The 23993-nt window shown below is 50.2% G+C and overlaps 1 protein-coding gene across 2 annotated transcripts in view; it reads right to left on the reverse strand.

Moving 5' to 3' along the window:
* The window catches only part of LOC138261138 (uncharacterized), a 295522-nt gene that overhangs the window by 219432 nt on the left and 52097 nt on the right, over window positions 1–23993 (reverse strand). The window lies entirely within an intron of this gene.

Below are 23993 nucleotides of genomic sequence, written 5' to 3' on the forward strand. Positions count from 1 at the left end.
AGTGAATATTCCTGGGCTCACCTATAAGAGCAGGAAAGGGTGAGAAGAGAATAACAGACACTGCAAAGAAAACACCGGCCCAAGGCACGTTTGCTGCATGCCCTCGATACAACGTCTCCAGAATCGTTCAATCCGGCTTGCACAATACTGCTTGACAAATCCATTCCACCAACTCTGCACGTTGCTTGTTACTCTGAAATCTACTTGCATCCTCATAACCTGCTTCCATGATGTGAATACAAACACAATTTGATATGGCATTACGAAGTCTAAAACACAGGAAATAAGCAGGTCTGAACAAATAAACTATTAACGCATTGTAAGATTTGGGACAGCTGGGGCTACATAGATAGATCACTAGGAAATTAAGCGATCTAGTGGCCTAGATTATTGCCATCCCCTGAACATATCTGAATTTATGAATTGGGGAAAATCTATGTAAGAGTGAAATAATGTGTTCAGAGAATTATTTCTACTTAAAGATTTTGATGCATCAACTTAACAAGAATTTTGAACTCTATACTGTGACTTCAATGCCATTTTGAACATATATTTTTGCACTCTGCATTGACACTTTAGCAGTACAATACAAATTCGTAATAAAGTGAATGATGTCAATGTATAGATTTTGCTAACATGAAATGTGAATTTTGCACACTGATTTGCAGCATCTATGCAAGCTTTTTATTTTTTTTGCACTACATTTCAAACCCTTGCTAAAGCGTGCCAAAATAAAGAGTTGTCTTATATGGTGCAATATGCACTGTCTCTTTTATTGAGGCACTAGGGACATAAGATCTACCATAGACAAAGGAGGAAGTGCTGCCTTGATTCTTTTAGATCTCTCAGCAGCACTCAACATGGTCAACCATTACCTTCTGATTGACCGCCTCTACTCCACAGGAATTGGGTGAAAGAGCCTTTCTCTCCTACAATCTTTGTCAGAAGGGTAACAATTTGTTGCTTTGGACGAATTTATGTTTTCCTTCCAAGTGGAGTACCACAAGGGTCTTCCTTGAGACCCACCTTTTTTAATTTGCATGTCACCCCTCTGGCCAGGCTTATAAAATCCCTTGGTTTTTCAGGAATATAGTACGCTGACGACAGCCACATCATAGTCTCAGTGTCTAGTGACATTCATCATACTGCAGCCAGATTCTACAACTGTATGCTACACATAGGCAAATGGAGGAATTTAGGAATTCTTTTTGACAACTGGTTAACCTTTGAAAGCCAAGTTAATATGGTAACATCTGTTTTTTATGTTCTGAAAAAGCTCAGAAAAATACTTCCATTTATTTCTAAGGAGCTGCATAAGACTGCAGAAGACTACTGTCATTGTCCTTGTACTACTCAAATTGGTTTATTGCAATGCGCTCTACACCAATAGGCAGCAAAGACTCATGAACAAATTGCAGAGCATACAAAATGCAGCAGCCAGACTACTGCTAGGAACCCCCAAGCATCAGTCAGCTTCAAAGGCCCCCAAAGAGCTACACTGGTTGCCTATAAAGAAGCACATTGACTTCAGGGCCTTATGCATTGCTTTCACAGCACTTCACAACCCTGGCCCTGACTATCCCAAGCGCAAATTTTCTTGGTATATTCCTTCCAGGTCTTTGAGCTCATCGGCAGCTAAGAACTTAATTGTTCCTACATTTAGGAAATCCAATCAGGGAGGCAGAAGCTCTGTTATTTGCACTGCCATACTCTGGAACACTCTGCCTCTTAAGCTAAAGAAAATGTCAAATCTTCACCAGTTTAGGAAAGCACTGAAAACTTGGCTGTTTTGACAATAGACTTCCTCATTTTGACTGCGCTTCCAGCTTAACCACAGCTTGTTTCATTTAAATTCTTAGGTAGTGGCGGGGCGTGGCTTCGGGCGTCAAGATGGCGGTCGCACTCTGAGAGTGCTCCGGACCCCTCCGTAATCCACCCGAATATGCCGCGATTTGAAGGGTTAATGGTTCCAGCTCGAGTGACCCAGTGGATTCCCTCCCCCTTGGGCTTCAAACTGAGGTGAAAGATCGGGTCAGAACGGCCCCCGTAGTCGCCTCGTATCCTGTCGAATCTAAAACAAAATGGCGGCCGGACTCGAGTTGACTGGGCGAGGCTGAGACCCGGAGCCCCGGGCGCGTCCATCCGGGCCCCCGCTGGGGCTGGCAGAGAGAGGAGAAGTGAGTTGGTGCTCCTGAAGTGGGTGCTGAAAGGGACCGGTATTATCGCCGGCTGGGGCGCGTGCTACCGCGCCCCCGCCAAAAAAGGAAAAGCGGTGTGACTACGGCCGCCAGCAGAGGAGAAGCGGCATCTGCGGAGAGGGGAACACATCCCGCTGAGCGAGGGCCGCGCCGCACCGGTATGGGGACATAGCACTTGACGACCCCGAAGGAGTCCGGGGCGTATGCAGAGCCCGAGGGGGCGCCCGGATACGGCAAGATTACGCCGCGGAACTGGCGGAGGCCCAGCGGCACACAGAAACGGGCCCATTCTTCATGTGCGGACGGGAGACGCGCCAATTCCGGTAAGAGGAGGGGAGGGGAGAAATGAGGAGCCGGACAGCCCAAGAAAATTCCCCTGAGACATTGTCCCTGTGGGCCATCCCCTCAACTCCCTTGAAGATTAGAAACAGGATAGAAATCAGGCGAAGGAAGGAGTGACTCCCTCCCTGATCCCTAACACGTGCACAAGGCTGCATTGTAAACAGCGACTACTCACCGGCCCCGGGGAGAGACACCAACAACTGTAAAAGGAGTAGGCCCTTCGCGGAGACACTGAAGATAGGTGGCTCCGAGGGCTGGCCCCCACGTGCTGGGGTCCCCCTGGATCCCGAGGGACCGCGACGGTGCGGAAGAGAGGGGCCCTGATTGGATGGCCCCGCGGCGCTTGGGAGTCCCCCTCTCATCTTGAGTTGGCCCGGCTAATGGGGGAGACTGACTCTGATCTGCCAAACCCTATTTAAAAAAAAAACCAACACCCGCCTGGCCCATCCAGCACCGTTTGGGGCCCGCTGGTCCGAAGGGATCCCTCTTGGACCCTGGGCGCGAGGAGCTTCATGAATGTTTGAAACTCAAAAGGGAACTTCGTACTAGACAAAACATTCTGTTCCCTCCTCGAGTAATAAGATGGGACGGGACAAGCCGAACATACAACCCCCTGCCTCCCAGCAAAAGATTGACCAGTTCACAGCGCCTGCGGGACCGCGGAGACACACCCAGTGAAGGTCCTGCTCCTGACGGAGTGAACGCCATCCTCCAGGCGATTCAATCATCGCAGACCGCCGTGGAGACCAGGATCGGAGAGATCCGGGAGGACATGGGATTAATCAGGCAGGATCTCAGAAACGCTGTGGGCCGTATTACGGAGGTAGAAAATCGAGTCTCTCAAACAGAAGACGAGTTATCCGATCTCAGAGCCAAAGTGACCCAACTCCAAACCCGAACTAACGACTTGCACCGCCGTGCTGAAGATGCAGAAAATCGGTCGAGACGCAACAACCTGCGCTTTGTTGGATTCCCGGAGGGCACGGAGGAGGATAATCCTTCCGACTTCCTGGAACAGTGGATCAAAACCTGGATCCCAGATCAAACCCTCTCATCTTGGTTTGCGATTGAACGTGCCCACAGGGCCCTTGCGCTACGCCCGCCGCCGGGCGGCCCCAGGCGCCCCATGATTGCACGCTTCCTTAATTTCAAGGACCGAGACAATATCCTTAAGCAAGCCAGGTGTGCCGAGAACCTTCAGTGGGAGAATCATAAGATCTTAATATTCCCTGACTACACCCGTGAAGTACAGAACCGCCGCCGTTCCTATGAGCATGTCAAACAAAAACTTAGGGCAATGCAACTCTCTTACATGCTACTATTCCCCGCCAGACTCAAGGTCATAATGGCCGGAAAGGCCTACTTCTTCGAGTCCCCGGAGGAAGCATGGGACTGGCTGACTGAAGAGGGCATCGGGGCTCGACGGGGCCCAGTGGACGGCCCCTCACAAAGGTAGCCCCCTCCACTGGGGGGGGGCCCCTGAGAAGCAGGCGACGAACTCGATCCAGAAGGGGCAGACGTAAGGACTCGGACGCCACTGCGATCGGTGGGACGCCCTCGGGCTCTGGTGTGTGGGAAGGGGGGGCCGCTGGCGGGTCGCCGGGGCCTCGGGACACGGCTCGAGCTGCGGTCGACACTGATCTGAGCCAGTCTCCGGTGCTCGGCTGAGGCAGGACCAGCGAACTTTGAAGGATCATGAGCATGCGGCAGAGGCGCCCGCCCTGGACATGCGCCCAGGGGAGGTGACACCACAGATGGCTCTACATCTCCTTAACACACTACTGTGTGAATTACTGAAATGCCATTAACTGCATTTGATCCGACTAAAGGGAGGGGTCCACCACTCCACTCCAATAGCAGTCCATCTGGCTGCTTGGTTCCGGTTGGGTAATGGGGCGACAGATGCTTCTGGGGTGGGAGTATGGGGTGGGGGGTGGTTTGGGGGTAAAGAGTTTGACCCGGGGTTAGATAGTAATGTGTTGATAAGTTCACCTTGTTATTTTAATATTTCACTGTTGCAACTGAAACGGTCATCCCAAGATTCACAGACAGGCATCCAGCAAAAGATAGTACTCACGCAGCCCACGATTGGCCCTTACTGACTCAGGTCATCTCATGGAACGTAAATGGCCTGTTAGATAAAATCAAGAGATCCGCTGTATTCAGCACCCTCCGCAGATACTCCCCCACTGTGGTCCTACTACAAGAGACCAACCTTCTAGGAACTAGATGCCCCATGCTTACACGGGGAGGGTACGATAGAGTCTACCATGCTGGCTTCTCCAGAGGTTCATGAGGGGTAGCCATCCTGCTCCACCGTTCCCTACCAATGGTAATTACGGCCACGCAATTGGACCCACAGGGCAGATTTGTAGTGGTCACAGGAATACTCTACGTTTCACCAGTAAACCTGGTGTGCATATACGCCCCTCCAGCTGGGCTTGACGCCTTCTTAACTTCTCTCCGTCAGGTAATTGCTGGGCTCCCTCAGGGTTCCACATTAATAGGGGGGGATTTCAACGCCGTTCTCGAGCCTAGCCTTGACGTATCAGGCGAGATTACTACCAGTAGATCCAACCGAGCGTCTTGTCTCACGGGCTGGGCCGAAAGTTTGGGTCTTTGCGACATTTGGAGAACCTGGCACCCTAGGGAACACCAATACACACACACACATCGGCCGCCCACCCGACACAATCCAGAATTGACCTTGTATTTATGCCCGCCCTTGACGTCTCCAGAGTCACAGGAGCGGAAATACTACCACGTGGAGTCTCCGACCACGCCCCAGTGAGGGTTCGACTGGGAGGGGTGGACCCCGCCAGACGACCGGTTTGGCGTCTTAATGCATGGTGCCTGCAAGACAATGACTACACCCTTGAGGTCAGGGACCACCTGACTCTCTACTTTGAAAAGAACCTGGGTTCAGTCCGATCCCCTGGCACACTTTGGGCTGCGTGTAAGGCCACGCTGAGAGGGCACGCTAAACACCTTCTTCGTGTCCGCGAACGCGCCTGCAACTCGCAACTTTCTGCTCTAGAGGCTAAGGCGTTAAACCTGGAGCGACAGTATGGATATTCTAAATCAGCCTCCACTCTGAGGCACCTCACCATCGTGAGAGATGAAATCAAACACTTAGTGTTAAAATCAGCTAAACATATGTGGAGGGCCTCAGCTGCCCGAGTATATGGATGGGGAGACAAGAATGGGAAACTCTTACACTGGCTGGCTACTCGCCCTCTAGCCAATAGAGTCATTCCCGAAATCATGGATGACTCAGGCTCCCTTGATAAGACTCCTACTGAAATCGCACGAAGCTTTGCCTTATACTACGCTCGCCTATATGCAAACACCCTCGGCCCAGTCCGGAGAAAGAATCTCCTCTCCTAAACGAAATAACCCTTCCCAGAGTCTCCCCAGAGACAAGGAATAGATTAGATGAAGCCCTCACTCTCCCTGAGATCACCAACGCAATCGCATGCCTGGCATCGGGCAAAACCCCAGGACCGGAAGGGTTCCCGGCAGAGTTGTATACCAAATGTGGCGACATCCTAACCCCCCACCTGCTTGAAATGTACATAGAAGCTGAAAAACAAGGTCGCTTCCCTGATGGGATTGACCAGGCCACTATTGTGGTAATCCCTAAGACGCAACCTCCGTCAAAATACTGCTCGGCGTACCAGCCCATTTCTCTCCTGAATATGGAGATCAAAGTACTGTCTTCGATCCTGGCAGCTAGACTGAAAGAAGTCATGTCCTCACTGGTACACCCTGACCAGTGTGGCTTTATGCCCACCCGTGGCACAAGGCACTGTATTAGACGGCTGCACTTGGTCCTAGCACATCGCAGGACCCGATCACATAATCCCTTAGCATTACTCCTACTCGATTTTGAGAAAGCCTTTGATACAGTGGATTAGTCTTATCTGGACCAGGTTCTGCAAAGAAATGGGCTTGGAACTAAATTCCGTGGACTGGTGAAACTGCTTTACACCAATCCGACGGCCCGAGTACAGGTGAGCGGTGTGGTCTCTGATCTGTTCCCCATCAGCCATGGCACCCGACAGGGATGCCCTCTATCCCCTCTGCTCTTTGCCTTAATGATTGAGCCACTGGCGATATTGTTACGCGGGGATCCCCTGATTGAGGGTTGGTCCTGGCCCCCATGCACAGAGGATCGAGTGGCACTTTACGCGGACGACGTCTTGTTATACATCTCCAACCCAGCCACAAGTGGCCCCCGCGTTCTATACATACTGAACCTCTTCGCGGAGGCCTCCGGACTGATCCTAAATCATAGTAAATCATTGCTGGTTCCTCTTCACCGCTCACGAGACTGTGTGGATTGGCAACATACTATCCCAGTGAAAAGAAATAGCTTTAAATACCTAGGAATACATATCTCCCTACTCCCTGAATTAACCTGGGAACTCAACATAACACCCTCAGTCAGGAGAATTAAGACTGACCTCCAACGTTGGAAAGCGCTTCCCCTTAACCTTCTAGGCAAAATAGCGTTATTTAAGATGATGGTCCTTCCCAGACTTCTTTACCTATTACAGAACTTCCCACACCCCATCCCAAAGAGATGGTTTAAGGAAATGGACACACTAGCACGCCAGTTTATATGGAATGGTGTGCGTCCACGACTGGCGCTGGTCACCTGTCAGAGGGACGTCCAAGATGGGGGTCTGGGCATGTCCAACATTTACCAATACCACCTCGCAATGCAACTACATGTAATTAACGATTGGATGAGGGGCGGATGGTCGGACCCGGCATACCGCCTAGAACTTCACACTGTCTTACCCAAGGATCTTGGACGCCCTATATGGGGGCCCGATCTCACAAAATACCCCAGACATAACCAAGGTGGTCCTAATGGGATGGCGGGCGGCTCAAAAGGTGACGGGATGGTGGGGACGTCTCACCCAACAGACCCCGCTGTGGCACGGAAAACAGCTGGAAGAAGTCACGGGCCTAGAGGGATTCCATAGATGGGACATCATTGGCATATCCACATTAGGTGACATTTGGAATGGGACACATATGCGGTCCTTTGAGGAGCTTCAGAATTTATTTTCACTAAACAGGACACAGTTCCATAAATATCTCCAACTTCGTCATGCCTTACATTCACACGTACAGACAGGGACCACATTACCAGAATACAGCCCGATGGAGGCAAAGGCACTAATGGGGAGTCTGGGCAAAGGGGGCGTCTCCCAGATATACCGCGCCCTGGTGTCCAACACAGCGCTCTCCCTGGAAGGGCTCCGCCGAAAATGGGAGGGATGGGTGGGCCCCATAGAGGAGGTGGATTGGGGCAAAGCACTGATGGCACCCCGCTCCCTTACGATGGCCTCCCGTTTTCGGCAATTAGACATATTACCTCCACGTAGCATACCTAACACCTACTAAACTACATAGAGCGGGCCTCCGAGCTACACCTGATTGCCCGCGATGCCTAGACCCCTCTGCCGACTTCTTTCATATGGTTTGGTCATGTCCAGTCATAGCCATTTATTGGAGGGCGGTGTTAAACGAGGTCTCTGGGGTCCTGCAGGTAGACATAGAGAAATCACTGTTGTCTGTGCTACTGGGAATCATGGGAGACGCTGGGTTGAGAAGACCAGATAGGACCCTCTTGGGGGTGGCATCCTTGGTGGCCAAGAGAGATATAATGGCGAACTGGAAAGCCAAAGGGGCCCCGGCCCTGACTAAGTGGAGGCGGGGAATGGATTGGTGTGCTAGCCGGGAAAAATTGGTATATGAGGCTAGAGGTTGTCCGAATAAATACTACAGGATATGGGGACGGTGGGAGGCCGCTACGAGTGCCTGCCCTACGTCACAGAGGCTGCCTCCCCCCTGAGGGTCGATTCAGCTCCCCCTCTGGCGCAACCCTTATAGATCACCTCAAAACTCACCAGGGCCTGTCTAATGGATTTGCGTACAAATATCCTCTCTGTCTGTTGTAAGCTGAGAACATGTCGCTGGAACAAGGGATCTGAGCTATGTTGTGTGCCCGGTTGGCACCATATGTAAATGATGTATCATCTTATTCGTTTGAGTTCAGAAAAAACAATAAAAATACTTTATCAAAAAATTAATTCTTAGGTAGTGGCAGCGCCAAGACGCCTCCGGGCAAGCAAGCGCTTTATAAACATAAATTTCATTTAATTTCTTATGCATAATTATTTTTAACATGTATTAATTAAATGGGAGATGTTATGGGGTTATGTTATTTCAAAAGATAAGAGGTACCTTTTCCAATTATAAAAAGTATTTTAGGGTTGAAGGTTATTGGAATACTGAAATCTGATAACAAAAACTGTGGTAATGATTTGTAGTTAATATATAAAATATATATATAAATGCGAGACAAATGTCCTTGATAATGGAATCTAAGACACACCAATCTAACCCACTCCTTTAAACCCTTTCGGCACAGTCCATCTACCTGTAAATGTCCATCATTTGGAATTCTGATGAAGAGATCCAGATGAGGTGTTCCCCATGTTCTGAAGAGTTCCTGTGAAGTCTAGTATCCATGTAGGAGACTCCTCTTTTAACCCTTGAGATGGGTATTTTTCTACTGCATTTCCACTCGTGGAAGACATTCAGCAATCACATTTATTTTGTTCCGGATGGTCCAAGCCCATCAAGTCTTTCTCCATTTTTAGGGCTGCAAACCTTGTGCTCACTTTCTTCTTAAATATAAAGCATTTACTTTACTATTGGCGATGACCATGCATGTTTATTTAGTGGTATAACTAGAAAGCACAGTCGCACAGCAAGAAAATCCAGAACATTTATGCTTAGGTCTCTGTCCTTCTTTGTATCATGACCTCCTCTGGTAAGCCACTCAAGTTCACAGTTGGCAAGCAACAAATCTGTGGACAGTACCAAATATGGATGTTGTTCCTGAAAAGGTAGACGTACGCTTACGTTCTTCTGATCTGGTCATGCACCAACCTGAATATTTCTGTCAGCTTATCTTGATTCTTCTAACGATAATGTGTTTGATGCTATTGCTGACTAATTCCCTGGTGCAGCCTGAAATGTGGAACCACAAGTATGAGTACATCGCTCCCAACAGCAAACTACATGTCCAAAATGAGAACAAGAATTGCCTTGCAAGGATTGAGAGACCTTTATCTCTAGTGGTTTCCTCATTAGGATTAAGGCAACTGTTGCTTTTGTTGGTAACAAAGGCAACTGAGCAGTGTCTGGTTCGGTATCAGTACTAGGGGTCAATGCAAAAAACACCACCTGCATCAGGATTCAACCACAAGCCTCCTAAATAGAATAAACATTTTTAAACTTGAAATAATCTAGAAACCAGACAGTCTTTGCATTATCATTGATGGTATGCAGGAACTCCACAATATGCATGCACAATAGATGTTCACCATCGTATTGCACACCACATGTCCTATAGCTAAGACCTAAAGGATGAGACGCTCTTGGCATCCAAAGAGAGCTCCAAAAGACTATGCCTGGCATGAAATAAACCAATTGAGTTTATGATTGCGTTTCTCAAGCCACCTCACCTCTCAGAATAATCTCCGGCACACCTTAAACAGCAGCTTGGAGGCCAGATTAGGAATTAGATCAGATCACAGGAGATTGTGCAATGGTGGGTGGCGATGCAGATTGTAATTTGTAACGGTGGACCCAAATGGCACTTACATGGAGGGACAGAGCCTCGATTTCAATCCTGCAGGTGGTGATCTGCTAAAATTACCTGTGTTTCAAGGAACACAACTGGTGTCTCGCTATCGTACCTCTGGCTGCAACTGCAAGATTATTTGCTATTCCTTGCTGCTGTCTTGTTACATCACAGAAAGGATGTGGTTTCAATTGTCGTGAGATACACAGGAGTCGCAAGATCATAAAAACTGACACAGAAATTCAGGAGCAATTGGAGTGCTTGTGACCCACCCTGTCCCCAACACCTTCACCAAATCCGAAAGGGAGATATGCCCACCGTCCTCCCCCATCAGCCTGACCAGATTTCTAGGATGCCCTGTTGTTGCACCTGCAAACGCTACTAGTGACCCTTTCCCCATCTGAAAGCTGACAGGATGCCTTAGTCTTACTAAAAGAACGCTTCTGGGGGAAAAACAGGAGACGCCTGCCTACTTATGCCCACTGACCTCGAAGCACTCCATCTTTTTCAAACGGATCTACACATCCAGGGGGTGAACAACATGACCTCAACAGAAGGCTTGCACCATAACGAGCCAGGACCACCAAGACTCATATCATCTATATTTCGGAAGAAGAAAGTGCCTAAGTGCAAGTAGTTTTTACAGCAGCATAACAGATCTACAAAGTATAAGAAAGTGTTAAGTGCAAGGTTTTTAGGCAGATCGAGACTAGATACTAAAATATCAAGAAATACAAAGTGCTAGGTACAAGAGGCAGTGTGCTAAGTGCTGAAAAACTTCCTGTCAGCATGAGAATATAAAATGGTGCAAATCTTGTAGCTAATTAGCAAGGAAAACTAGTCTATTAAACCCTCACATTGCCCAGCGCCTGCATAGCTATTTCTGGAAAACATTTTGCACCCCTTCTAGTGTAACACAAGTAAAATTGCCCCTTAAATTTTTCTGTTTGGATTGGTGGACTATTGAATCCTGTGCTTCAGCTGTTTTAAATTGACAAATCAGCACTAAGAAGTCTCTCTGTTGGCGAGCTGACACCGCAGACCTGTCCAAGAAAACCCCAATCTGTGTTTTATCCGGCAATAGGAAGAACTTCTTTAGGATTGCTCTGGTAAGAATATCACCTTCAAAGCAATAATCTGTGAAGCTGATAATCATCGCTCGGGGATACTTTGCGTTGAACAGGGACCCAGTGGGCCTACATATTGGTAAGATCCACAGGGGCATTTTCAAGGATGTGTTTTTTAATCCTGTGTTTCCATGAATTGGAAAGAGCCCTCGCAGCCCCCTATATTTTCAGCCCCCTCCGGGATCTCCACAAAATGCAAGTGCAATCTTCCATTTTATCAATTTTGTACCTGTTGCATGATCTCATCTATTTGATCTAATCTCGGATGAAGCACTGCAATTTCTTGAGCCTGTGACACCTTAAAGTCTCTAATTTCTCCCAGGATGATTTCTATCAGGGATTGGAACTGACGTGCTATAGGGTGACTTGCATCAATTGAACCGGGACTGTGCATAGGCAACAAAGTTGAGACAATGCTCATATCAGTTTCTTTCCCAGTCTGAGGTGGTGAGTGCATGCTTGTCGCAATCGTGCTGTAATTTTGATGAAGGCCTGGGCAGAGAAGAAGCTGGGTCTTGTACTGAGTGGATTGAAGACTGTGAGGAGGCCTGAGCAAGGATTTGCACTTCTTTGCCTAAAGGTGCCAACACGAGTTTTGGAGTAGATTTATCAGGCTCATTGCTAGCTACAGACTCTTACGCCACAGACTCTCTGCAAGTCTTATGAATTTTGGAAAACAGCGGGTAAAGCTTGCACTACTTGTCCATGCCTTCCATGCTCCCTGCTGGCCTGATTATCTCTTGTGCCCCCCCCCCCCCCTCCAGTTTATCTAACTAGGTGCAGTTGTCCACCTTTATGTCGCCAGACCTGGAGCTTGAGCTGGGCAGACCTGGTCCAGGTGCTATCTCTGTACCCTGGCCTTAGCATAAAACAGCATTCGAGGATGGTACTGCATTCTTGCTTTGCATATTTGACAAATCCAAAGAATCACTCAAGTCCGAAGCAGCCAAAATTACCGGGTTGCCATATCCATGCTGTGACCTCTGTTGCCTTTGTGTAGTGACACCTTTTCTCTGCAGGCTGAAATGATGCGCACCTGCACCACGTGTTACTTTGTGAGTGAGAGGCACTGTGACCGTAGCTAAGGTTCCCATTCCTCTAAGATGAAATTGGCACTTAATAGCACTTCCTGCCTGTACTTAGGTCACAGAGACCCAGAAGCACTAAAGTCTATTCCCCAGCGCAGTGGTGTTGCAGCTGCCTCAAGTTTCTTATTTTGGTGCATCCCTTGCCTTTCGTCAACCAAGAGGCATTCAAGAAAGTGGGGCGGGGGTGTGGGGGGAGAAAGAGAGAACCTCAGTTGGGCAGCCAACAGACACGCTGCTTCAACTTTGAGGCAGTATGCCTCACTTCCACGAGGCGCCCAGTGGCTCTCCGCCACTTCTCTTTAATATACTGTGGTTACTGCTGTCCAATCTTGTCTTCGGCCACCGCCATACCTGGAATAGTAGGCTCGCCACTCATGTGGGTGCCACTGGAAAATGAAGGCTCCTAGAAGGCAAGTGCTTGAAAGTGCCATCCGGAGCCAAGTATTCTGGCCTTGGAACTGTCTATTAGTGTAAATTCAGCAGCACAGCAAGACGTGCCACACCATTGTTCTTACTTTTGTAATACAGGAACTCGCATAATGTAATTATACGAAAATCATGAATTCTGTAGACTCCTTTGAAATATTATCAGACACATACTGAATTGATCAATAAGTGGTTGAGAAACTCTTGTTTTTTCACAAACTTTCAAATACTTTGGGATATTAAAGGACGTGTAAGCCTATTAAAGGCAGTTAAACTATGATTAAAGGATTGCTGGCTGAAGAGTCATAAGGTATTTATTTATCCCTGAGGTTATGATTATTGAGATATTATAGCATCATGTAACATAACATTTGAGGAAATGATAGTGTGGCTTTAGATGTCCTTGTGTGAAATAAATGACATCGTAAATGTGTGACGCTTGAGAACTTTGAACATTAATAACCATAGTGACAGATATGTTCACTAGCAAACAGCTGTGCAGAGCAGTGTTGAGGTGTAGGAAAATGGCTGCCTGTTTCAGTTACCCCCCACTTTTTGGCTGATATTGATGCAGACTTGACTAAGAAGTGTGCTGAGACCCTGCTAACCAGGCCCCAGCACCAGTGTTCTTTCACTAAAAATGTACCATTGTTCCACAATTGGCACATCCCTGGCACACAGATAAGTCCCTTGTAAAAGGTACCAGTAGTACCAAGGGCCCTGTGACCAGGGAAGGTCCCTAATGGCTGCAGCATGTGTTGTGCCACCCTAAGGGACCCCTCACCAAACACATGCACACTGCCATTACAGATTGTGTGCGTTGGTGGGGAGAAAAAGGCAAAGTCGATATGGCATCCCCCTCAGGTTGCCATGCACACAAAATACTGCCTGTGGCATAGGTAGGTCACCCCTCAAGCAGGCCTTAAAGCCCTAAGGCAGGGTGCACTATACCACAGGTGAGAGCATAGCTGCATGAGCAATATGCCCCTACAGTGTCTCAATCTATTCTTAGACATTGTAAGTAAAGTGTGGCCATATTAAGTACATGGTCTGGGAGTTGTTCAAAACAAACTCCTCAGTTCCATAATGGCTACACTGAACACTGGGAAGATTAGTATCAAACTTCTCAGAATAATAAACCCACACTGATGCCAGTGCTGGATTTATTAAAAAAAAAAATGCACCCTGTATTTTACCCATTCCTTCAGTGCAGGACTGACTGGTCTGTGAAAGCCTGCCACTGAGATGAGTTTCGGTCCCCCTGGGGTGAGGGTCCTTGTGCTCTCTGGGGCCAGAAACAAAGCCTGCACTGGGTGGAGGTGCTTCACTTCTCCCCCCTTGCAAGAACTCCAACACCTAGCAGTGAGCATCAAAGGCTCAGACTTCGTGTTACAACACCCCAAGGCACTCCAGCTAGTGGAGATGCCCACACCCCGGACACATCCCCACTTTTGCCGGCATGTCCAGAAGAGATAATGAGAAAAACAAAAAGGAGTCACCCCTCCAGCCAGGACAGCCCATAAGGTGTCCTGAGCGGAGGTGACCCCTGCCTTAAAAAATCCTCCATCTTGCTTTGGAGGATTTCCCCCAGTAGGATTAGGGATGTGCCCCCACTCCCCACAGGTAGGAGGCACAAGGAGGGTGTAGCCACCCTCAGGGACAGTAGCCATTGGCTACTGCCCTCCAGCCCTAAACACACCCCTAAATTGAGTATTTAGGGGTGACCCTGAACTCAGGAAAACAGATTCCTGCAACCTGAAACAAGAAGGACTGCTGACCTGAAAGCCCAGCAGAGACGACATCAGATTTGACCCCAGTCCTACCGGCCTGTCTCCAGACTCAGAGAACCTTCACAGCGACGCATCCAGCAGGACCAGCGACGGTTAAAGACTCAGAGGACTGACCTGCACCTAAAGGACCAAGAAACTCCAGAAGACAGCGGCTCTGTCCGAAACTGCAACAAAAAAACCATCTTTAAAGTGACTACAGCCTCACTCCAGAAGTGTGTCTCTTCACACACTGCACCCGACGCCCCCGGCTCATGTCATGAAGAACCAACACCGCCGAGAGGACCCCAGGCGACTCAGACGATGTGGACACCCCGAGTCGACCTCCCTGCACCCCCACAGCGACGCCTGCTAAGAGGATCCAGAGGCTCCCCTGGCCACAACTGCCCAGTAACAAAGGAAACCGACGCCTGGAAGAAGTACTGCACCCGCAGCCCCCAAGACCAAGAGAAACCAACTACTGGTGCAGGAGTGACCGGCAGGAGGTGCTCATCCTAGCCCAGTCGGTGGCTGGCCCGAGAAGCCACCCTGTGCCCTGCCTGCATTGCCAGAGTGACCCCGGGTACCACCATTGATTCCTATCTACAACCAGACACCGACTTTGCACCGTGCACCCAGCCGCCCCTGTGCCGCTGAGGGTGTATTTTGTGGGCTTGTTTGGGACCCCCCCCGTGTTCTACAAAACGCCCCTGGTCTGCTCCCCGAGGATGCTAAAAGACTGGAACTGGAGCACCCCTTTTCTCCACAGGCACCTATGCTATTTGGGCCCTACTTTGACCTCTGCACCTGACCAGCCCTGTGTTGCTGGGTGTTTAGGGTTGACTTGAACCCACCAACGGTGGGCTGCCTATGCCCAGGAGACTGAACTTGTAAGTGCTTTACTTACCTGACAACACTAACCAATAGTTACTTCTACCAGGAACTGTTGATTTTTGCCCTATGTCCACTTTTAAAATAGCTATCAGCCATTTTTGCCAAAACTGGGTGCATTATTTTTTTAATTCAAAGTTCCATATTTACCACTGGACTCCTCAAAGTGCCGGTGCAAAGTGAAAGAGCCCGTAGATTAAATCAGCAAAGGCTGCTTGCCTGATCCCAGTGTAGGTAGTCTGAGCCCTCTTCTTGGGTCTGTCAGCCCTTTCATGAAGCCGTATCGAAGCATCTATGAGTCTTATTCGAATGTCTGTGTGCCTTATCTCCGTATCACCAATCCCTGTTGCGGTATCTTTGAGCCCTGTCGTAATGTTAGTGAGTCCTAGTGAAGTATCTGTGAGCCTTGTCAGTATATATGTTGGGCGTCTTCTCTTCTCCCAGTGTAACTCACCTCCCATTGCTTTTAACCCACCACATCCTCCTCACTACTCTGTTGTTTTACCCAACCCCTTGTCTCAGCCACCTCCCGCACCCCTCATTTGTGTCCATGAGGGTAGAGTACATAAGCACCATTTACATTACACATAGAAACCATTCATTTTGTGTTTTTTTGTCCTATTGCACACAAGGTATTAAGTGATTTGCCCAGGATCACAGGATGTTGAGCTGAGACTCAAACCTGTTTTTCCAGTTCCAAGGTTGGCAGTTCCGCCTTCCCCATTCATTGGCTGTCTTAACCCGCCACCCCCTAGGACTCTAAAACAACAGTAACACAAGCATTGACAAAAACAATAGATTTTGCATAGGCAAACCTTAATGGCCTTGCCAACGCTTGTTACCACTAGGTATTGCACATGGAAAACCTCCATAAACCTATAAAGTGAACATCAGGCTTGGCATCCCCTGCATGTAGTAGACTTCATATAGACAAGGAGCAGAATATAATATCAGGAATGAGCATCTGGATATTAACTGGCCTAGGCTAATATACAAAACCAAGCACCATGCATTTAAGTGTGCCTTTCTATGTCCAAAATACCTTGTTGTGATTGACACAAACACTATACCACGTGTTTTTATTACAGTGAGTTTTTGAGGTTTTTAGGAACCTTAGGAAGATCAGTGAACAATATAAACATATAGGGGTGGCGTTACAATGCAACAAAACGTGGGGAAGAGTGTAATTGTGTCCTAGACATATAATACTGGAATGGCGAGAAACTGACATTCTCGGGTTGGACAGATAGTTCAGGGAACTATACTCTGCCGCAAATTCAGCAATATAACCAGGAGTAACCCACGTGCCTTTTAAAAACAAGGTAGTGAATCAAGATGTAACAGAGTCTGAACAATGTGGCAAGTGTGTATAAAGCAGGGGCGTGGCTTCGGGCGTCAAGATGGCGGTCGCACTTTGAGAGTGCTCTGGACCCATCGATCATCCGCCCAAAATAGCTGCCATCCCTGGTTCTGCTCCCTTGGGTGCGAGTGCGCTATAGATACCCTGTCCTGAGACGCCTCCGAGGAGATGCAGATCACCACGCTAGAGGGCCCACGCGCCCCATAAACTTTGTGCCGATCCGCGGCCAATACGGCGACCTAGGCCGGGGCCGACCGGCATTGTCTGCGCCATGGTACGGGCCCTGCCTGAACGTGCTGCTGAGCGGAAGCACCGGAGAGACGTGCTTGCGCCATCGCTGCAGCTGGGCAGGAGCCCCTCTGCCGAACCGGCACGAAACAAGGAGCAGCGACCGTTCGCTGGACCCCTGGTTACCGCGGCGGGGCCCTGCCCCTCGATGCTTCGGGACCGGCTGGAGCAGAGTCCCGAATGAAAACCCGAGGGCGCCCCCCCAGAGACTTGTGACCTCTTCGGGCAAGGGACGTGGGCCTCTGCGCCCAGGAAAGAGGAGACCAGTCACGGGTGGCCTCTCCCGCGCGGTGCCGCCCTGACCCGGCGGGCGAAGCAGAGGGGCCGTGCAGAGACGACCGAGGGTGTTCCTCAGAGCGGCGTAGGGCCGAGGCGCGCCGGAGATCTCCCCTTGCCGCTGGGAGTGCTGGGGTGGGGAAGAACCATCGGGACCGGGCTCACCCCCCGGTTCTGACCGGAATTGAGGCCTCGACATGGGGCCGAAGACGTGGTCTACCCTCAGGGCTGTGCTCTGGGTGGCACAAGACTGGGACCAGCAACCCCCTCCGTAGCATACAAGGGGGTGAAAAAAAAAAAGATAAAGAAAAGAAAAGTGAGGTTGACTGGTCTGGGGGGGAGGGACAGGACCCCTAGGGTAGCAGGAGACTGAGACTTGTGGGCTGTGGATGACCCACGGGGTTCCCCCTGTGGCCGAGAGAAGCTGGAACTGCCTTGCGAGACCGATGCGGCTGCCCCCCTGACCTGATGGGAGTGCCTGGTGTCTTGACATCCCCTCTGGAGGCGCTGCCCGACTGAACGGTGGGTGGTCCAGACAGCTGCTATCTTGTCACATAACAACCGGTTGACACCCGGGGCCCCTGTGGTCGCCCAGTGGCCGCAGAGCCCTCTCCGGAGGACACATGGGGAAAGACAGAACAACCAAGCAGCCACCAGCATCTCAGCAGAAAATTGACCAGTTTACCACGCCAGCGGCCTACCGGAGCGGCGGCGGTGCACCATCAGGTGACGCCCCCCCCGGCCCCCTACAGACGGAGTAAATGCTAACCTGCAGGAAAACCAAACATCACAGCTGGCAGTAGAAACTAAAATTGGGCAAGTGAGGGAAGACATGGGCTTCATAAGACAAGATCTCAGGAATGCAGTGGCCCGGATCACCGAGGTGGAGGGCCGTGTCTCCCAGACTGAAGACGACCTGGCCAATCTCGGGACCAAAGTAGCCCAACTGCAAACCCGGACCGGTGAATTACATCGCCGTGCTGAGGATGCCAAAAATCGCTCCAGACGTAACAACCTGCGCTTCATTGGCTTCCCAGGTGGTAACGAAGACAACAAATCCTCCGAGTTCCTGGAGAGTTGGATCAAGTCCTGGAAGCCAGAATATGCTCTCTCGCCCTGGTTTGCAGTCAAAAAGGCGCATAGGGCCCTGGCTCCGCGGCCCCCGCCTGGTGGACTTAAAAGACCCATGATTGCACGTTTTTATAACTTTAGAGACGAGACAATATTCTCAAAGAAGCAAGACGCTCAGCTGACCTCCTTTGGGAGAACCACAAAATCTTAATATTCCTTGACTACACCCGTGAGGTCCAGGCCTGACGTCGATCGTACAAGCAAGTTAAACAAAAACTTAGGGTGATGAAACTCTCCTACATGCCCCTCTTTCTCGCACGCCTAAAAGTTATCATGGCCGGCAAAGCACACTTTTTTGAATCACCTGAGGAAGCATGGGACTGGCTTACAGAAGAAGGCACTGGAAACCGGAGGGGCCCTCTCAGCCCGATGGGGTGCCCTCCGGGGAATAGCCTCGGTCCCGGTTGGACCCGAGAAGAGGCCGGAAAAGCACCAATAACTCGTTGGATGGGGACATTGAACTAAAACCAGCTCCCAGGCAGCTATGGACCGCAGAGGCTCCCAGGAGGTCCAGGCCCCAACGAGGGAGCTGGATGGGGTGCACCTGAGCCAGTCCCCTACACTCGGCTAACATTAGACTCACGAAATGGGCCGCGCCACACTGAGAATGACTTATCTCGCCCGGCATTGACAGGGTAGACTGGAGCAGAGCCATATACATTAGTTACTATTATGTTCATTGCTTGATACTCAGGGCGCCGACTCCATTATTTGATTGCATTTAATCCGCCTAAATGGAGGGGTCCACCACTCTGCGCTAGTGACAATCCTTCTGACTGTGACAACTCGGTTGGGTAGTTGGGCGACAGATGCTTCCTGGGTAGAAGTATGGGGTGGGGGGTGAGTTGGGGGTACGAAGTTTCCATTAAGGTTTAGCAACGTGGCTTTAATAAGTTTCCTTTGTTGTTTCTGTCCTTCCACTCACTATTTTCCTTTTTTTTTTTTTTACTTGGTGCGGTCGCTCCTGGGCCCCAAGGTGGGATCCCGACTTTCCAACACACTAGTACAATGCATGCATGGCCCTACCGGACGCAGGTTCTCTCATGGAACGTAAACGGCCTTCTGGACAAAATTAAGAGGTCTGCAGTGTTCAGTACCCGTCGCAGATATGCCCCTGCGGTGGTCTTGTTGCATGAGACCCACTTGCTTGGCACCAAATGCCCCATGCTGTCACGAGGGGGATACGATAAAGTTTACCACTCGGGGTTCTCGAGGGGTTCCAGAGGGGTGGCTATCCTTCTCCACCACTTGCTACCTATGGTGATTAGTACCACGCAGTCCGATCCGCAGGGTAGATTTGTGGTGGTAACCAGACTGCTTCACAGGCTGCCGTTTAACCTTGTGTGCGCTTATGCCCCCCGGCTGGGTTCGACACTTTCCTACTTACACTCCGGCAAATACTTGCGGACCTCCCCCTGGGAACTACACTGATAGGAGGCGATTAACTCCGTCCTGGACCCCAGATTGGATGTCTCCGGGAATGTTTCCGCCAGTCGGTCCGGAAGGGTGTCTGGCTTGAGTGGTTGGGCAGAGAGCCTGGGTCTCTGCGAGGTGTGGAGGACCTGGCACCCCAGTACACGACAATATACACACACCTCGGCTACCCACCAGTTACAGGCTAGGACTGATTTTGCGTTCATGCCTGCACTGGATATCTCTGGAGTCACCGGCGCAGAGATATTGCCTCGCGGGGTCTCAGACTACTCACTGCTGCGGATTCGACTGGGGGGAGTGGACCCGACCCAAAGTCCGATGTGGCGCTTAAGTGCGTGGCACCTGCAGGAGGAAGAGTACACCCTTGAGATCAGAGACCACCTCACCCAATACTTTGAAAATAACGTAAGATCAGTCCGATCTCCGGGCATGGTCTGGGCTGCGTGTAAAGAGACCCTTAGGTGATACGCCAAACATCTTGTGCGCATCTGGGAACGTGCTTGCGACTCTCGGGTGGCGGAGCTGGAGGCCAGGGCGCTTCGCATTGAGAGACTGGACGCACCCGCTGCTTCAGCCTCCTCTCTGAGGCAACTTACTATGGTCAGGGACGAGATTAGGCAGCTGGTGCTGGAATCTGCGAAGCACACCTTGAGAGCATCAGCGGCCATTGTCTACAGCTAAGGGGACAAACATGGAAAGCTCCTACACTGGTTGGCCTCTCGTCAGCTGGCTGACAGAGTCATCTCCGAAATTGCAGACGAGTCGGGAACACTCGCTAAGACGCCCAGTGACATTGCACAGAGCTTTGCCTCTTACTACACACAATTATATTCGGAGCATCCCCGGCCTTTAGCTGAAAGGGAGTCTCCTCTCTTAGACGACATCGCCCTTCCCAAGATCTCGCAGGTAACCAGGGAAAGCCTGGATGGAGCCATAACAGTTGCCGAAATCACAGCAGCAATATCTAGCCTTTCATCGGGCAAAATGCCCGGTCCAGACGCCTTCCCAGCGGAGCTCTCCAGCAGATGTGGTGATATCCTCAGCCCCCACCTGCTGGATATGTACGATGAGGCCGAGCAACAAGGTTGCTTTCCCTCCGGAATTGATCAAGCCACAATTGTGGTGATCCCCAAGACACAACCTCCGTCGTGTTATTGCTCGGCATATAGACCCATTTCCCTCCTGAACACTGAAATTAAGGTGCTGTAGACCGTGCTCGCCACCAGGTTGAGGAGTGTACTCCCCTCGTTGATACACCCGGACCAATGTGGATTCATGCCTGCACGCAGCACCAGACACTGCATTAGGCGCTTACACGTCGCCCTGGCGCATCGCAGGGCCCTGGGCCAGTCTCCCTTGGCACTCTTAGTACTCGATTTTGAGAAAGCCTTCGACAACGTGGATTGGTCCTACTTGGAGCATGTCCTACTAAGCAACCGAATCGGACCTAAATTCTGGGGTCTCATGAGGCTACTCTACTCCAACCCGACTGCACGAGTCCAGGTGAGCCGTTCCCCATCCGTCGCAGCACTCGTCAGGGATTCCCGCTGTCCCTGCTGCTTTTCGCACTCGCGATAGAACCCTCAGCAAAACTGTTGAGGGAGGACCCCCTGGTGAAGGGCTGGTCATGGCCTGTGAACCCGGAAGATCGGGTGGCACTATATCCTTATATAACTTTCTAACCCAACCATGAGCGGCCTAGACCTCTTCTCACAGGCCTCCGGCCTGACCTTGAACCCGGGCAAGTCCCTGCTGGTCCCCCTACATCCCTCCAGAGAATGCGTTGACTGGCAATAGAACATCCCGATCCGGCGTAACCGCTTTAAGAACTTCGGAGTGCACGTAGCCTTGTTACCCGAATTAGCTTGGGAGCTCAATATTACTCCACTTACTAGGAAACTCAAAGACGACCTCCAGCGATGGAGGAACCTGCCCCTCAACCTGCTTGGTAGAATACCACTGTATAAAATGATGATACTCCCTAGGTTCCTGTACTTACTACAAAATTTCCCACATCCAGTTCCCCAGAAGTGGTTTGGAGAGCTGGAGACAATGGCACAAGAGTTCTTATGGCACGGCTCATGCCCCAAATTGGCCCTTAGTACCTGCCAAAGGAATATTTATGACAGTGGGTTGGGAATGTCCAACATATACTTCTACCACCTTACAATACACCTACTGATGGTTAACGACTGGCTGGGAGGAGGTTGGACAGACCTGCATACAGACTGGAACTTCAAACAATGGGCTACCCCTGGATCTTCGACGCACTGTACGGGGGCCCAGTCCCCCGGGAAGTCCCGGAGGTGACTAGGGTGGTTTTGTTGGGTTGGCGAGCGGCTCAGAAGGTATCAGGCTGGTGGAGCCGCCTCACCCAGCAGACTCCTCTCTGGCAGGGGAAACTGCTGGTGGAAGTTTCTGCACTAGAAGGCTTCCAGAAATGGGATATCATCGGAATATCCACCCTCGGTGATGTCTGGGGTGGGTCACATATAAGATCCTTCGAGGAGCTCCAAGGTCTCTACTCACTAAATAAGACCCAATTTCACAAATACTTACAACTTAGACACGCCTTGCTGGTACATGTCCGACCAGGAGACAGCATTCTAGAAGACAGCCCCATGGAGGCGAAAGTCTTGATGGGAAACCTGGGCAAATGGGGAATCTCCCAAATTTACCACTGCTTACTCACAAACACTAGCCCCTCTCTCGAGGGTCTCCGTCGGAAAAGGGAGGGATGGGTGGTCCCCATAGAAGAGGAGGATTGGAGAGAGGCACTAATGGCACCACGAACCTTAACCATGACATCCCGACTTCAACTGCTGCAAACCCTCTACCTGCACGTAGCATACCTTACACCCATCCCCCCCCCAAACTCTTCAGGGCAGGCCTCCGGCCCACGGCTGAATGCCCCCATTGCTCTAATCCTGACGCTAACTTTTTCCATATGGTTTGGGCTTGCCCAGTCATCACGACATATTGGAAAGTGATCATGAGGGAGATTTCGGAGGTCCTACATACTGAAGTGAAAGCGGCACCCATACCACTCTTGCTTGGGGCCATGGGGGGGACGGGACTGAGAAGGGCGAATCGCATCTTCCTGGGTGTGGTGTGCCTAGTGGCCAAGAGGGACATCATGGTGGACTGGAGGGCTGGAGCGGCACCAAATGGAGGCGTGGCGTAGACTGGTGCGCACAATGCGAAAAACCTGTATATGAAGCAAGGGGATGCCCGAATAAACACAGCAGAGTGTGGGGGAAGTGGGAGGCGGTGTTGGCCAGCTAGCTTACTGTGGCTGCCCGAACCAGTTGGTGGGGGGTGCCCCCCTCAGACACATGTCTGGAGGAATGATCCTCTGTTCATCACCCAAATCACCCGTGGTGAAGAATCGACTGGGGTCCATGCTGCACATTTCGTAGCTCGTATTATTTATTTAATGTACTGTCAAGTTTATCAAGCCATGGTTTATCAAACATGTGTACTCATTGTCTGTGGGTCTTCCAGGGCCAAAACCACGACCGAACCAGAATGCCAAGTGATATGATATTGTTTGTATTTTTCTTTCCTAAATGTCTTTTTCTTTTTCCTGCAAAATTAATAAAAGTTATTTATCCAAAACGAGAGAGCGCAAAGCAGGCAGTGTAAAAGTAAGAGAGACAGGTTAGTGGGATAGGGGACAGAGAAGGACAGGGAAGAACAGAGAAGTGGTAGGTCCACAGGATGGGTGTGGGTCTATGTGTGTGGAAAGGGGTAAGACGATCAGTCAGAACCAGAAGGAGCAAATGTATATGGAGTCTCTTGTAAAACCAGATCTTAAGTGTTCCTTTCTTATGGATGGTGGTGTAGCCTGTGGATTCAAATTGTGAGATGGGGGTCATACGTAGATGTGTCACACAAGCTCAATAGGTGCAGAAGAGATCACATTTGATGATTTCCAGTCTAGCAGAATGACTTTTATAGCAATTGCCAACAGTAAATCAAGGAGTGCAAAATGAAT

The sequence above is a fragment of the Pleurodeles waltl genome, chromosome 10 (genome assembly GCF_031143425.1).
Source record: "Pleurodeles waltl isolate 20211129_DDA chromosome 10, aPleWal1.hap1.20221129, whole genome shotgun sequence".
NCBI lineage: Eukaryota > Metazoa > Chordata > Amphibia > Caudata > Salamandridae > Pleurodeles > Pleurodeles waltl.